The sequence below is a fragment of the Genypterus blacodes genome, unplaced genomic scaffold, assembly GCF_046128005.1.
Source record: "Genypterus blacodes isolate CSIRO-AG114 ecotype Tasmania unplaced genomic scaffold, CSIRO-AGI_Gbla_v1 ptg000085l_1, whole genome shotgun sequence".
In the NCBI taxonomy this organism is placed as follows: Eukaryota; Metazoa; Chordata; class Actinopteri; order Ophidiiformes; family Ophidiidae; genus Genypterus; species Genypterus blacodes.
Window position 1 is genome coordinate 744,660 of NW_027466890.1, and position 13,257 is coordinate 757,916.

The 13,257-nt window shown below is 45.0% G+C and overlaps 1 protein-coding gene across 6 annotated transcripts in view; it reads left to right on the top strand.

Annotated features, from left to right (window-relative positions):
• Positions 1 to 13,257, top strand: part of dab2ipb (DAB2 interacting protein b) — a 101,805-nt gene that overhangs the window by 47,714 nt on the left and 40,834 nt on the right. The window contains exon 1 of one of the 6 annotated variants that reach the window (XM_076158739.1): positions 9,300 to 9,385. The exons of the other annotated variants lie outside the window; for them this stretch is intronic. The gene's annotated coding sequence lies outside the window, so the exon portion shown is untranslated. Of the gene's footprint in view, positions 1 to 9,299; positions 9,386 to 13,257 lie in introns of those variants that run through there. 6 annotated transcript variants of the gene reach the window in all.

The window sequence follows — 13,257 nt, forward strand, 5'->3', positions numbered from 1 at the left end:
AGCACTGAATCTCTAAACACACTGAAGTTGGTTCTGAATTATATAAACCTTTATTCATCTCCGTGTCTCCCTCCTTCTTCCTGCTGCTTTCCCTTCAAATTGTATCATGCCAGATGTTGCCGTCTTTCGTAATGCCAGGGCCAATTCTGTACTGTCTTTGTCATACTGTGCACATGAGCAGGGGAAGCTTCATTAAACCTGTGTGTGTGTGTGTGTGTGTGTGTGTGTGTGTGTGTGTGTGTGTGTGTGTGTGTGTGTGTGTGTGTGTGTGTGTGTGTGTGTGTGTGTGTGTGTGTGTGTGTGTGTGTGTGTGTGTGTGTGTGTGTGTGTGTGTGTGTGTGTTCGAGGTTGCATCCACACAACCATGGTGAAGGTGTCAAACAATTAGGTATTTACATTTTAAATGAGGTAGTGGAGGAAAGAAACACAAAAAGGAGAGTGTGTGTGCAATCATAGTGCAAATGTAACGGTCATTAGATTGAGACTGAGATTGTGTGTGTTTATGTGTGTGTGTGTGTGAATGGGTGTTTGGGTGCCTGCAGTTCTCAGCTCTGGGTGCTAATGACTCATGCATTTTTATGGATATACTGTCTCTAACTCAGTAGGAAAGCTTGTGTTGCTGTCACTCAGAGGCTTCAGCTCTGAATATTAGCAGATGGATAATCATCACCAAATGACTACTTCCGCTTTTTTCCTCTTTGTCTTACTCTGCCCACGCACGCTCATCTCAAACAGTCAGCACACTTTTACTATTTTGTTATCCCTCTATCATTGCCACCTTTAAACTCACGCGGATACTCCCACATAGAACACAGCTGGATTGTAGATTGCGTCGATTTACAGTGTCGAAGTTTGCTTTCTATGCATTTGCTGGCTCTGGAAAGGGATATCAATAGATGGTGAGTCAGCGTGTGCACTTAATGAATCTTCTTCTGCTGTGATAAATAGTCTTAATTTGATGTGAAAGCAAACAGAGCAGTTTGTTTTTGAGCTTTCAGTTCCGTTGACTGAATGAAAAGGGGATTGCTCGGCTGTTTAGATCAATGAGTTATTACTCGGATCAGTTAAGATGTTCATTTCGTGCCCCTGAGTGCATTTAAAGTGCCCCAAAATTGAAGTCCATGTAGCCCCATTAAAAAATACAATATTTCCTACCCTGAATGATATTTGGAGTAATCAACCTACTAAGTTGAATTGCTTATATGACCATTTGGGGTGCACTGAAACTGGATCCCCCGGCACAATGGCAGCAAAAATCAATTTGTAACAGATGAGATGTGGCAACAGGAGTTAGAAACGATAAGAAGTGCAGGTGAAGGTTATGTGACCATTCTGAGTGGGGGGGGGAAAGAGGCAAATATATACGTTGGTCACATAATCCCATTTGTATATATGCATCCATTTTACATTTGCTTTGGATTCTCTGTCAGATAGTTGAAATATACTGAGTCTCTCTCTGAAACACTGAATCACTGTTGGTATAGTCACAATACAAACCTTTCGTTGCCCCTGTAAGATCAGCGCCATTGGGTACCTTAGTGATCGTTTCAGGTGGAGGTGCTTGAGTGTGTGTGTGTGAGGAAGACAAAAAGAGAGCGGTGTAGCGAGGGAGACGGGGGAGAGACATCCATCCATAAATCCAATAAAGTGATGACATTTAGGGTTATTAAATTCTGTAAACATTCCCCAGGTGGTCCAACTGCAATATCCAACCATTTCTAATGGCCTCTCCCTCCCGCCCTCCCGCCCTCCCTCCATCCCTCCCGTCCCTCCTCTTTCTTTTCCATTGCTCCACATATCAATTGCCAACCTTCACGTCACTTACTCCTTTGCTCATCCAACCTCCATTACCCGTCCTCTGCCTCCCCCCCTGACTTCCTGTTGTGGTTGCCCCTCATTCGTGTACAAGCTGCGTCACCCTCCGCCTGTGTCGTGTCGGCGTCTTGTTTCTCTGTCAGTAATTGTCATGTTTTGGAGGTGTTGCGAGCTGGAGTGGATTGAGCTCTGCTGAGTTTCTGCTACATTAAACCCAATCTAGCTCTGATAGACTAGTCTGCAGAAATGCCTTTCTCGTCTCCCCAGCTTGTACCTGAGTCATTGCGCGTTCTCATCCTCACCTCTTTTTTTTATTCCCCCTTGCTTGCATTTCTCATCATTTGCTTGTTCCCAACACTCTTCTTTTCTCATTCTCCCTAAAAGTATCAACTTTTCCCTTTTCCCTTCAATTATTAATCAATCCCAGTCCCCTGGAGTTGAAAGTCACATGTTAACTAGTCCCATGTGGACAAATGAACCCCTTATAACGCACAATAAGGTACAAACAGACACAATCTGCCTTCTCTTTCCTTTGTCAGAGGAAGTAAACAATGAGTCATTGATTGCTCCAGGCGTCGCCTCATCATTCACGCGCTGACAGCGTGTTTGACTCAAAATTTTCATACATTGTTTATTCGTGATGATGACTATAGACTATGGACAGTGTCCAAGGAAGTAATGCACTTAGCCGTGACAGCGATCAAATGCCCGGCTACAGATTATTGCCAACCTGAGGGAAAACAGCAGCCGTGTTTTCATTATACTTATTGCAACGATACAATTAGGTAAAGTAAGAGACTTGCGTTGGCAACTATGCTCTTATTTGTAAATGCATCAGCCTGAATCGACGCCGAAGCTGTCGATAGCCTTTCTAAAACCTAATGCCTGATTTTATCATTAATACCATACTTCCTGGCATTATATTTCCATAAAGGTTATAATCAGGATTTTATTAATTCAAGATTACTGTGATGATGATTAATGTGCCTGTGCGGCGCTCGCCCCGCCCTCGCTGAGAGAGTGCTCCTCATTTCCATCAAGGACAAAGATTTCTTTTAGAGGTCTCGAAGTTTTGATGTGTTGTTGTGTTTCTCGATTTAAAGTACTCAAACTGGAGTGTGCAGTCATGCTAAATGAATGTTTAAATTGACAACCAAGGTTAGAAGTTCGCGCACAGAGAGAGACCGCAACGGGACTAACTAATATGTTTTTCTGTGTGGTAATTGTTGGAGTCGCTTCGAATGCACATTTAAAGAAGACAATCATCAACAGCTGCTGAAAGTATATTCGTTCCATAAAATGTAGAAAGCCGTAACGAAATGCTGCATATCTGCAATTAGACTTCACATGGCTTTGCTTCCCCTGCTCAGGTCAACGCTGTTAGAAAACTCCTGCTTGTGTTTACTTGGTGATAAGGAATTATGCATTTTCTACTCCCCCTCCCCCCACACCCACACGCACACACCGACAAAACAGCAGCGTTGTCGAAGCAAAGCTTTCATCACCTCAGTAAATATTTCAAATGTTCTAATCGGTAGTGAGTGTTTCTCTGTGATAGGTTGTAGTTAATTTAGCTTAGAAACAGATTGCGTGAAATCTGCATCGTCGCTGCTGGTGTTTTTGGGTGTTTTGCTGGCTGTTGTGTTGCGTCTCTGTGTAGTATGCAGCAAATCCACTCCTGGAGCCATCCTAGGTGGTTTTGACACCTGCCCAGCCAGAGGGGTCAGGTGGCTTGGTTAATGTTTAACCTGGCTCGGGCGACAGGGAGCTGGGCCCAGCGTGGCCAAAGGGTCTCTGGCTTTCATTCGCTCCTCGGGTAATGAGCTGTAATGGATAGGACTTTGGGCGTGACTGGAATACTGAAGCCTCCATCAAAGCATTTGCCCCGCTCATCCCTTTAAAGGACTGCTCAGTGAGCATGCAAACACTCATTTGCACATTCATTCCTCTCTTATAGCTACTCCAAGAAGAAGATTTCACTTGTTTCGCATTACAAACACGTGCTTTTTGATCTATGTATGATGCCACAAATGCACTATTGGAATAAAGAAGGATAAGGGTGGTAGATAATCTGATGTGTTCCACAGGTTGGGAGTTGATTGCAGTGTTTGACCCCTTGAGGGTGAGTTCATGTGTGACCTGTTTGTCACTTTCTAGAAATAGATAGCAGATCTGTTTTTAGATGTTTTATTATCAAAGAAATATGGTAATAACGACACTACAGAAACACACACACACGCTGCTTCAGTGACAGTGACGGCCCAGAGGGACTCTTACAGATCTCCTGAATTACCATGGTGATGACTCCAAATGCTTTCTGGCTACTTTCACATCACTAACGGGCCAATCTCTGCCACTTTACTACTCACCATACAAATGTTCAGATTCCCTTCCCTTCCCTTCCCTTCCCTCTCTCTCTCTCTCTCTCTCTCTCTCTCTCTCTCTCTCTCTGACCAATAAAAACCCATGTATTGCGAAATTTAGATCCATCTTCCAAATTACACATGACACTCCCATCTAGACGTGGCGGCAGTGGAAGAGCCAACTTTCTATTTCATCATCCATATCACCATCATTATAATTAACTAACAGCGATACATAGTGCACCCGGCAATATTCGCGTGAAGTATTGAACCTGTTACAATGACGGCGCGAGGAAATGCTTATCTAAAAGAAGAATTACGGATAGGTGCGGGGTAGACGAGAACAAATTAGAGCGAGTGTGGGAGTGCAGATATGATTCAGCGGTGAGAGAGTATTATCCAACGTACTTCTTGGAAAAGGGGCTTTTAGCATAAAGGAAATGGGAACACGAGTGGATTTCAGCAGAGGAGTCGAGGAGATAAAGCGTAATGTCCTGTTCAGATTTCAGATGAATTAACCTGTGTAAAGCTTCTGAAGGTACAGAGTGACCAAACATCACCTTGAATTGGCTCGTGAAGATAATAAAGAATTTCATCAAATAGCACCTGACTATTTGTCAGATCTCATCGCTTCAAATAAACCTTCATAAGCACGCACTCTTTATTCACAAGATTCCACTTACTTATTATATTTAAGCACAAGAAAGGATTTGGACTCGTCACCTCTGTGCCAAAAGATGCTTCACTGGAAGTTTGCAAGACAAGCCACAAAATCCCATTTTATTCTACAATATCTCCTTTGGCTAGTCCTTTAAAACCATTTGAATGAAGATTGTTTAATTCTAAAGTGTATTTAGGAATCGTTGGTGTGATGGTGCACTTCAAACTTTAATCCAGCGGTGATGAGGCTTGATGGGCTCCTGGTGGGGCTCATTATCCTCCCCGCTCTCTGTGCCTGCTCCAGAAACCGTCTCATCAAAGTCTGCCTGCTGTGATGTTTGGGTTTGGTAGAGCGATGCTATATTGTCTGGAGAAGCTCACCCCGTGTGATCTATACGTGTTGATTATTGAAAATGCAGACAGAGGGTCCTTCACTAAAAGCTGTTAAAACATTCCCACAATTGTGCGCTGCAAATTTGCGATCTGCCGGTCTGTCTCGCAGGCCGGGCGGGCCGGATCACCGGCCTGATCTCTCGCGGATTAATTAACTGAAGTTGGATAATTTCCCACGGCACACCTGACTAGAGTCACTCCAGAGTGAAAACTAGCCATTTTCAGGTGCTGTGTCTTTGAGACCCTCTCCCAAATAGTTTGCTCTTTTCTGATTGGCCAGGTGCTCTAGGGCTAAACTGGCAAGACTGCAAAACACAAACAAAAGCGGGTTAATCACTCTTTCACAACCCTCATATTTTGTAGTTGTGTGTTGCATGTTGTTAAACCTCAACTTCTGCAACTGCAACTACAACAATAATCAACACACATGCCCTAATATCTTCCTCTAAAACTGTCAAATAAAGTATGTTTCCCTTTTAAAATAACCATTAAACTATGATTCTCACAGCTATACAGCTATGACATCAGAAGACCTCTCTAATGGCTCACACTTTGACTTGCCAATCACAGGTTTAATTAATAACAATTATAATGACCACATTCCATTTAGGTGTGACAGTGCCAGGGCTCTGGTATTGTTCCTGCTCTCTCACTGCCATGGCCTTACTGGCAGACAAAAAAGGAACAGAGGCACCATTAATCATGTTTTTCTCCTTCTCTAAGAAGTCAAAATGTCCGTTATAAGAAGGGACTGTTAAGTGCTCTGTGCCTACGCCGTTCTGAGAAGGGTATGACAGGTGCAATTTCTGTCCTCCCAATACCCTTCATGCATTGGTCATTTGCAGCTAGACTGAGTCAAACTGAGTGAGACGAGGAGAGAGTCTGGCATCTGTGCTCTCACGGCAGCACAGTGATGCTCAGCTGGTGCAGTCTGACCTAGTTAGAAACTAACATTTAAGAACCAAGGCGCTTAACCGCCTGTTTACTTCTCTGCCTATTCCCCCATCAGACATTGCTGCTCCTTTTTCGGGCATGTGATTAGATAACCTCAAAAGTTTGTGTTACATTTCATCCAACACAATGCTCTGCCATCAATGTATTTACAAATAGCACCGTAAAGGTAGTTGTACTAATGAGTCATGAAAGAACCCTGATTGGCTAACGGCTGTCGACTGCCGTTGCGACGCATTTACATCCCCACTATGAGGAGAACTGTAGACATAGGGAGCAAAAATGTTAGCGATTGAGAGGTACAGACTGAGAGTACTGTGTGAGTGCTGCCATTGTCAGCTTGATTGTGTCTGGGTCAGGCATTCAGCTTTTGATTGTGCATTTACAAAACCTCTCGATAGCTCCCCACATCCAAACTACACTCTTGTCTATTTTTTACGAGTAAATGTGGTGCATTTTTACAAAGTGAAATTTGAGCAAAGGAAAAACAAAGCCCAGAATTTCATATACATGTGTATACATACTGTATATTATAATTATAATCTAGCTGAGTTTATTTTTGTATTTACAGCATCCCAGGTGCCCAGGTGGGTATTCCACATAACACTGCCAGCTTGAACCACTGCACAGTTTGTTGATCAAAGGTACACTGTTAAATTAGGAAATCCTTGTTCGTGGATGTAAAGGTGGAGATATTGGAGAGAAAGGTGGTGGTTGTGGTGGCGGTTGGATTATGTCCCCACCAACAGGAGGTGAAAGCAGCAACATATTCCACAAATGGAGATTGATGGTGTGTGACTTCCATAGGAGTCAAAGTGTGGATTTGCCTTCCAGCCTGCAGCTTTTGTCTGATGTCTAAAAATCCTTTGCAACAAATATATCAAGACGAGAGTTGACACATAACAAGATTAATTCTGGCACTGGGACACATAAGGAAGCACCCAATTATTCATTTAGAGTCAAAATCAGTTTAGTAAAAATATGCATATACTGTACATAGCTTTAGCTCTATGTTTGACAAAATGCAGCTAGCGTTCTATGCAATATACAGTCACCGTCCGGTTTATTACGAACCTCACACCAATATTGTATTTCATTCTACAAAGTGTTGGAGACATTCCTCTGAGATTCTGCTTCACTTCTATTTGAGTGTGTCACATATTTGCCCCAGGTTTGTCAAGCTGCACATTCATGCTACAAATCTCAAATTCCAACACATTCCAAAGGTGCTCTTTTGGAATTCCGATCTGGTGACCTGGAAGTGCCATTGAAGTATACTGAGCTTTCATTGTGGTGTTCATGGATCAGTTAGAGACGAAGAGACGACTCGTACTGTGTGACGTGCCGCATTATCACGCTGGAAGAAACCATTATGAGATGGGTAAATTGTGGTCATAAAGGGATGAATGTGGTCAGCAGCAACACTCAAGAGAGGCTGCCGCATTCAAACAGTGCTCAATTGGTATGAAGGGGCCCAATGTGTACCAAGAAATCATTACAACACCAGCAGCAGCAGCATGTTGACACAAGGCTGGTTGGGTTCATGGATTCTTACGATTGACACCAAATTCTGTTTATCAGTAAGAAGTACATTTAGCTGGCAGGATGTAATTTAAAGTTATTTTCTGTTGTTGTTGTCATGTATCTTTCTAAAAAAAAGTATATATTCAGAGACGATTTACAACCTCTATGACTCCTATGCAGACGTTTTTTGCTATTTGTTTTAATTGAAGCAAACATTTTACATGACATTGGGCATTCAATTGTAGGATAAATCCTTAGGGTTCTAAAGGTATATTCAGATTTAAATCTTTACGTATGTATTTGAACTTCAAGCTCAGATTTCAGCCATTGTAACCTCCTTTGTTCTATTGCTGTGGCCAGTTGTTTTGTACGTGTGTGTGTGTACAAAGGGTAAGGGTGACGTCTTGTTTGATGACATCACTGCAGACGTGCAGGGCATGCAGATTAGTGGCTGTGGTTCCTCCTTACCAACTCTCCCCAGCTGCCCACCCTTATCGGTGTGGCCTGGTCTGCCATTATCCCCCTCTGCCAGTCAGCAAGCTCTAGAAATAGCCTCAGTCTCACCCCTATCTCCACTGCCAGCCTACTAATCCCAGCTCAAATTAAGCATGGCAAAAAAAAACCTTCCACCCACATTCCAGTCTGACCACCACCAACCCTTCCGCTGGCCCAACCAAGCAAGTCGCTGAGCCAAAGCCCATAGCTTTATAATATTTACAGGATATTCTCTGTCTGTGGGCACTGCTGAATCCTTTTATTGACAGCTGAACGGAGTCCATACTCAGGTCTGTGGTGCCAGTTTCCAATCCACAGTCCCAGCCAAGTCGGTGGCAGCAGCATAGTGGTCACTGGACAAAGAGCACACACTCCCACTGGATCCACAGGGGGGCAGGGCCAAGCAAGGTCGCATCACACACACACAAACACGTGTGCACTCCCCCCTTACCCTCCCCCTCTCCGGAACACACACGTAAGCTCCTCCCTGCACAACCAAGAGAGAGATGGGGGGCACATTCAATGATTGATAGCGAGAGAGAACACAGGAGAGAGAGAGGCTTAGATGGAGTTTGTAAGAGAGGTAGCAGAGGGGAGAGGGACAGAGAGGACGATAAATCCACATGATCCCCTGACCACAGTGTAGTATTTGGATTCCACTCTGGACAGAGACACACATGCAGAGCAGCGGAAGACAACAGAGACAGAGTGTGTCCCATTTCAGAGACGGCGCAGGAAGTAGGGCAGTCGCTGAACAGAGTGAGAGAGCGAGAGGGTGGGAAAGGGAGGAGGGAAGCGGGTGGAGGAGAGAGAGAGAGAGAGAGAGAGAGAGAGAGAGAGAGCAGCAGCAGCAGAAGGGAGAGCATTGTAATGCTGATTCTCCACCCCTCGTCTTAAAGCAGCAGCGGGAGGAGGAAAGAGAGAGAGAGGGAGTTGGGGAGAGAAGGAGGAAGAGAACCACAAGTGAAGAAGAGAAGGGGCGGAGAGCAGTCTGTGTCGGGGGAAAATGGAGCTGTGAACTCACCTCTGTCCTCGTTCATCCCTCTACCCTTCTCTCCCCCCTCTTGTTCTCGCTCAGTCCCCCCCCACCCCCCCTCGCTCTCTCTCTCTCTCTCTCCCTCTCTCTTTCTTACTCCCTCTCTCTGCCTGCCTCCGACTGTTCCGTGGAATTCTGACAATGCCCGGTGAGTGTTACCCCTTCCTTTCACGTGTCACTCGCCATCCTTTTCGCGTTGGTTGAGGTCGATTGTTTTTGTGAATGTGTCGGCTTTCTGCGTATTAAGGACGCTTCAGTCACTGAGACTGTTCTGGCTCACCTGCCTCTCTGCTGTGCTGCTCCGCTTCTTTCTGTCACTGACAATGCAATGGACGCTGCTTTCCTGAACACAGTGCATCCTGCGCACGTTCAGGACACACACGCCGAATTATGACTTATCCTGGAAATATCATGTGTCTTTGATGAGGAAGACGCAGATCGTGCTCTGATAGTGAGCGTTTCGATGTTGCCTCACTGCAGAACGCTGGTATGTGTGTGTGAGATGTAATTGCCAGCTAACACAAATCAGATGACTGGGCCTTGTCGCGAGGTCAGTTGACAATTTGGACACAATCAGACCAAGACGTACGTTGGAGACAATTAGCAGAGACGCTAGTGGCCCAAAGACGGGACGAAGACATTTAGAGTTGGGTCCGAAAAAGCAACAGTTCGTTTAATGGCAGGGACGGGGGCTTGTCTTCAGGAGACGAGGAGGAAGGGTCTGCTCGTTGAGGTCGGTCCTCATTCCTTCTTGACCTCAACAATGAGAGAAGTGATTTTTAACTGAGTGAACACCTATGATTCTAAATGCTCACGAGTTGATGTTGAACAGCTGTCCGTGTGCATACGTGTTTCATGGATTCCTTATGTGTCTATCAATATATGTAGAGTGAGTTATGAAGCCATCTTGCCTGCCACATTACAGAGGAAGAATTTGGTCAATACGGTGCTTTATCTCTGGATCAGTGTAGCTCACAGAACCCACGATGCACTGTGTTGTGTAAGAACAAACCCGAACTGACCCCCGAGTTCATGTCAGCCGCAATACTCTTCAACCGAGGCAGGACTGGCTATGTTGTGGCAAAACCCAATTGCCCGATTGTTGCATCATCACGCAATCCCTTTGTTGCCATGTAGCAATGCTGAGTCAAGTTGTCATAAACGTTTTGTCGAGTCAGTAGAAAATATTTATCATCCACACCAACTTATTGACCAAATCGGGTTTTTTTTTTACTCACGCACGCACAAATCAACACGGTGCGGCGTGTTTGTCTTCGGGAAACACATCTGCACTCCGGATGCTTTGGATCGACGCCGTGGATTCCGATCACGGTTTTGGCGTCAGGGCACGGCAGCGCACGGATGACTGAGCCATATTGAAAAGAGCCAAGAGTTTCCACCGGAGAGTGTATAACATTCATTTTCAGAGGTGACATCACGGGAGAACGCCACTGTTGGCTGTTGTCAGCTGGCGGCTTTCTCCACTCTATCCTGCTGATAAGCGCTGCAGAACTGAAGTGAGTGTGTTAGTCTGGATCTTTATGTGACTCATGCACAGTTGTACATATGTTTCCAGCGTGCTGTAATGGGTGTGCGTTCTTTGTCCTCCAGCAGTGTTATTTTAGTTGATCTCTTCCTAACCAGTAACCCAGAGCAGTATGTGGAAGCATGAAATAGAGCTGTCAGTCATTTTCACAGCCGTGCGCTTGCATTCAGAGCAAGAGAATGAGGTTTAGGATGACTGGGAGACGGGATTCAATACGAACATCTAGGTAGACGGAGATGGAGAGAGAGGGCAAGCGCATGAGACGACTGAAATGAGCAAGCAGGAGCCTGAGTGGGCCTACAGACTGCCCCGCTTAATGCTTGAATATTTTGCGTCCAAGTTTATTCTGGTTGACTAAAGCTGTTATGCAATATTCATTTCCTCCCAGAATGTCACCCTGATTTCCTATTTCTCTGACTAAATGTATGCCACATATACAAATTACGCCGTGGGGGTATGTTATTGAATATACATCTTGATTAAGTTAATGCTTTCTTTCCACTGCCTCTCTGTCTCTTTTCATGCTTTTTTCTTTGTAATTACACTGTCATAGATCATGCCTGCGACGTCTATTGATTCACCGAGGGCTGATGAAGTGGAGCGGAGCATTTGGTCAGACACATGTAGGGTGGGAGGAGTGGAGCCAGTGCCGCACCCAGGGGCGACAGGACAGGGGGTCAAGAGGTCTAAACCAATAGTAGTTTACTCGCATGTGTTGGAAGTGGCTCTAAATCCTCATCTTCTCTTTCAAATTCAGACAAGAATGGAGGTTTTGATTGTAACAACATTGCCATTTCGCTTGTGGATATGAGACGCTTGAAGGAGGGTTGAGCCACATTGAGGACTTTCTGTAACGTTATTGTCGATCTCCTCGTGTCCCCCCCCCCCCCAGAGAATGAAAGAGGACCATATGTTGGCGATGGGGGCAGTGTTGTTCCACATCAATAATTGAATCACATTTGCTCTCTGTTGCCCTGAAGGCCAAAGTGTAAAGTCAATAGGACCAACAGGAGAGGGGAGCTTCCCGCCTATCTCCATCCTTTCTCTTTAACCCTGTCTTTATGTATGCCTTCTACACAAACACACGCACACACTAGAGCTGATGTCCCCATCTCCGTCTCTGGTGGAAAGCTGCTTTACAGAACAGGAATGAAAGGGAGGCTATCAAGGTTATAAACAGCGAGATGGAGGGAGGGCTCTAATGCATCTGCTAGGGAAAACATGTTATGCAAACCTCACGATATAGACAGACATAAGCTTACATCCCCCCCTCTCTGGTTTCTCCCTCTGTCCCTGTCTCCTTCTCACACCATGCATTATACATGAGAGGGAGACAGGAAGTGGCTTACCCAGGCTTCGGGTGATCTACCGCTGCCATAACTGACATTGGAAAGTGGCGAATCTGGACCCATTTATATGCATTCCTGTTTCAATAAGCTGTTGTTGTTGGCTGCCTATAATTTGAGGTATTCTGTTTGTGCTTCACTTCGCCCATCTCCTCCACCATCACAGGCCGGATGAGCTTCAGAATCAATCGGTGTTCTTTCACGTACGTTGGCTGTTTGGTTGTCATCGCTGCCATTTGTTGCGTTTGGAGCCGGTGAAGCAATCTTGCCCTTGGTCGTACCTGCTTTGCGATAACAGCACACGTCTCGGAGTCCGGACGCAATTTCAAATGCTTTTACTGTCTTTTTTGTTGAAGTGCTTTGGAGATTGATGAAGTTACAATGGCAAACAGGAAAGCGTACAAAGCTGCTGACAGGATATTAGAGAGAATGACTGTAATTTCGGCAGTGAAATAGTTTTCTCTGGTGACTGTAGACAGATTGTTCCTGTTGGTGGTCGACCGAGAAGCCACAGAAGACTTCTCCACTGTGGGAAAGTCTCACAGTCATGAGATGATGAAAACAAGATCTCGCTGACTGTGAGACTCCATCCAGAGATTTTTACAACAACCAGACTCTTGATAATTGGTGTGACTTTACATTTACCAACCAGGAGAAGAATTTGAAGAGTGCATGCTGGGTAGATGTAGCTAGTAAGAGGAAGATGCTCTAAAATGTTACCCAGAGATGCCTAATGAGGCTCGATTCAATAATGTCAGACTCTGATTGAGTTCAGGAAGCAACAAATTAATTTCTTATTATTGTCAGTAGTTCAGCACTCCTATATATATTATAATATGTGATAATATTCACTTGGTTGCTTGAGTCACTGCGTTGACTGATGTGATTCCCACTCGCTTCTCCCTGCGTCGTTTTCATTTCTATTTTTACTCCTCCTCCTGCCCTCCTCTGTATTCGATCAACATTTTCTCCTTGTCTAACATGTCTTCCTCGCCTTTCCGCCACCCACCTCTCTTGCGATTGAGACTTGTGGAAGCTTGCCCGGAATGTATCCTCCGGTGGCGACTGTTGTCTTTCGCTCCCCTCCCTCCGTCCCTCCCTCCATCCCTCTCGCCCTTCCTCTGCCTC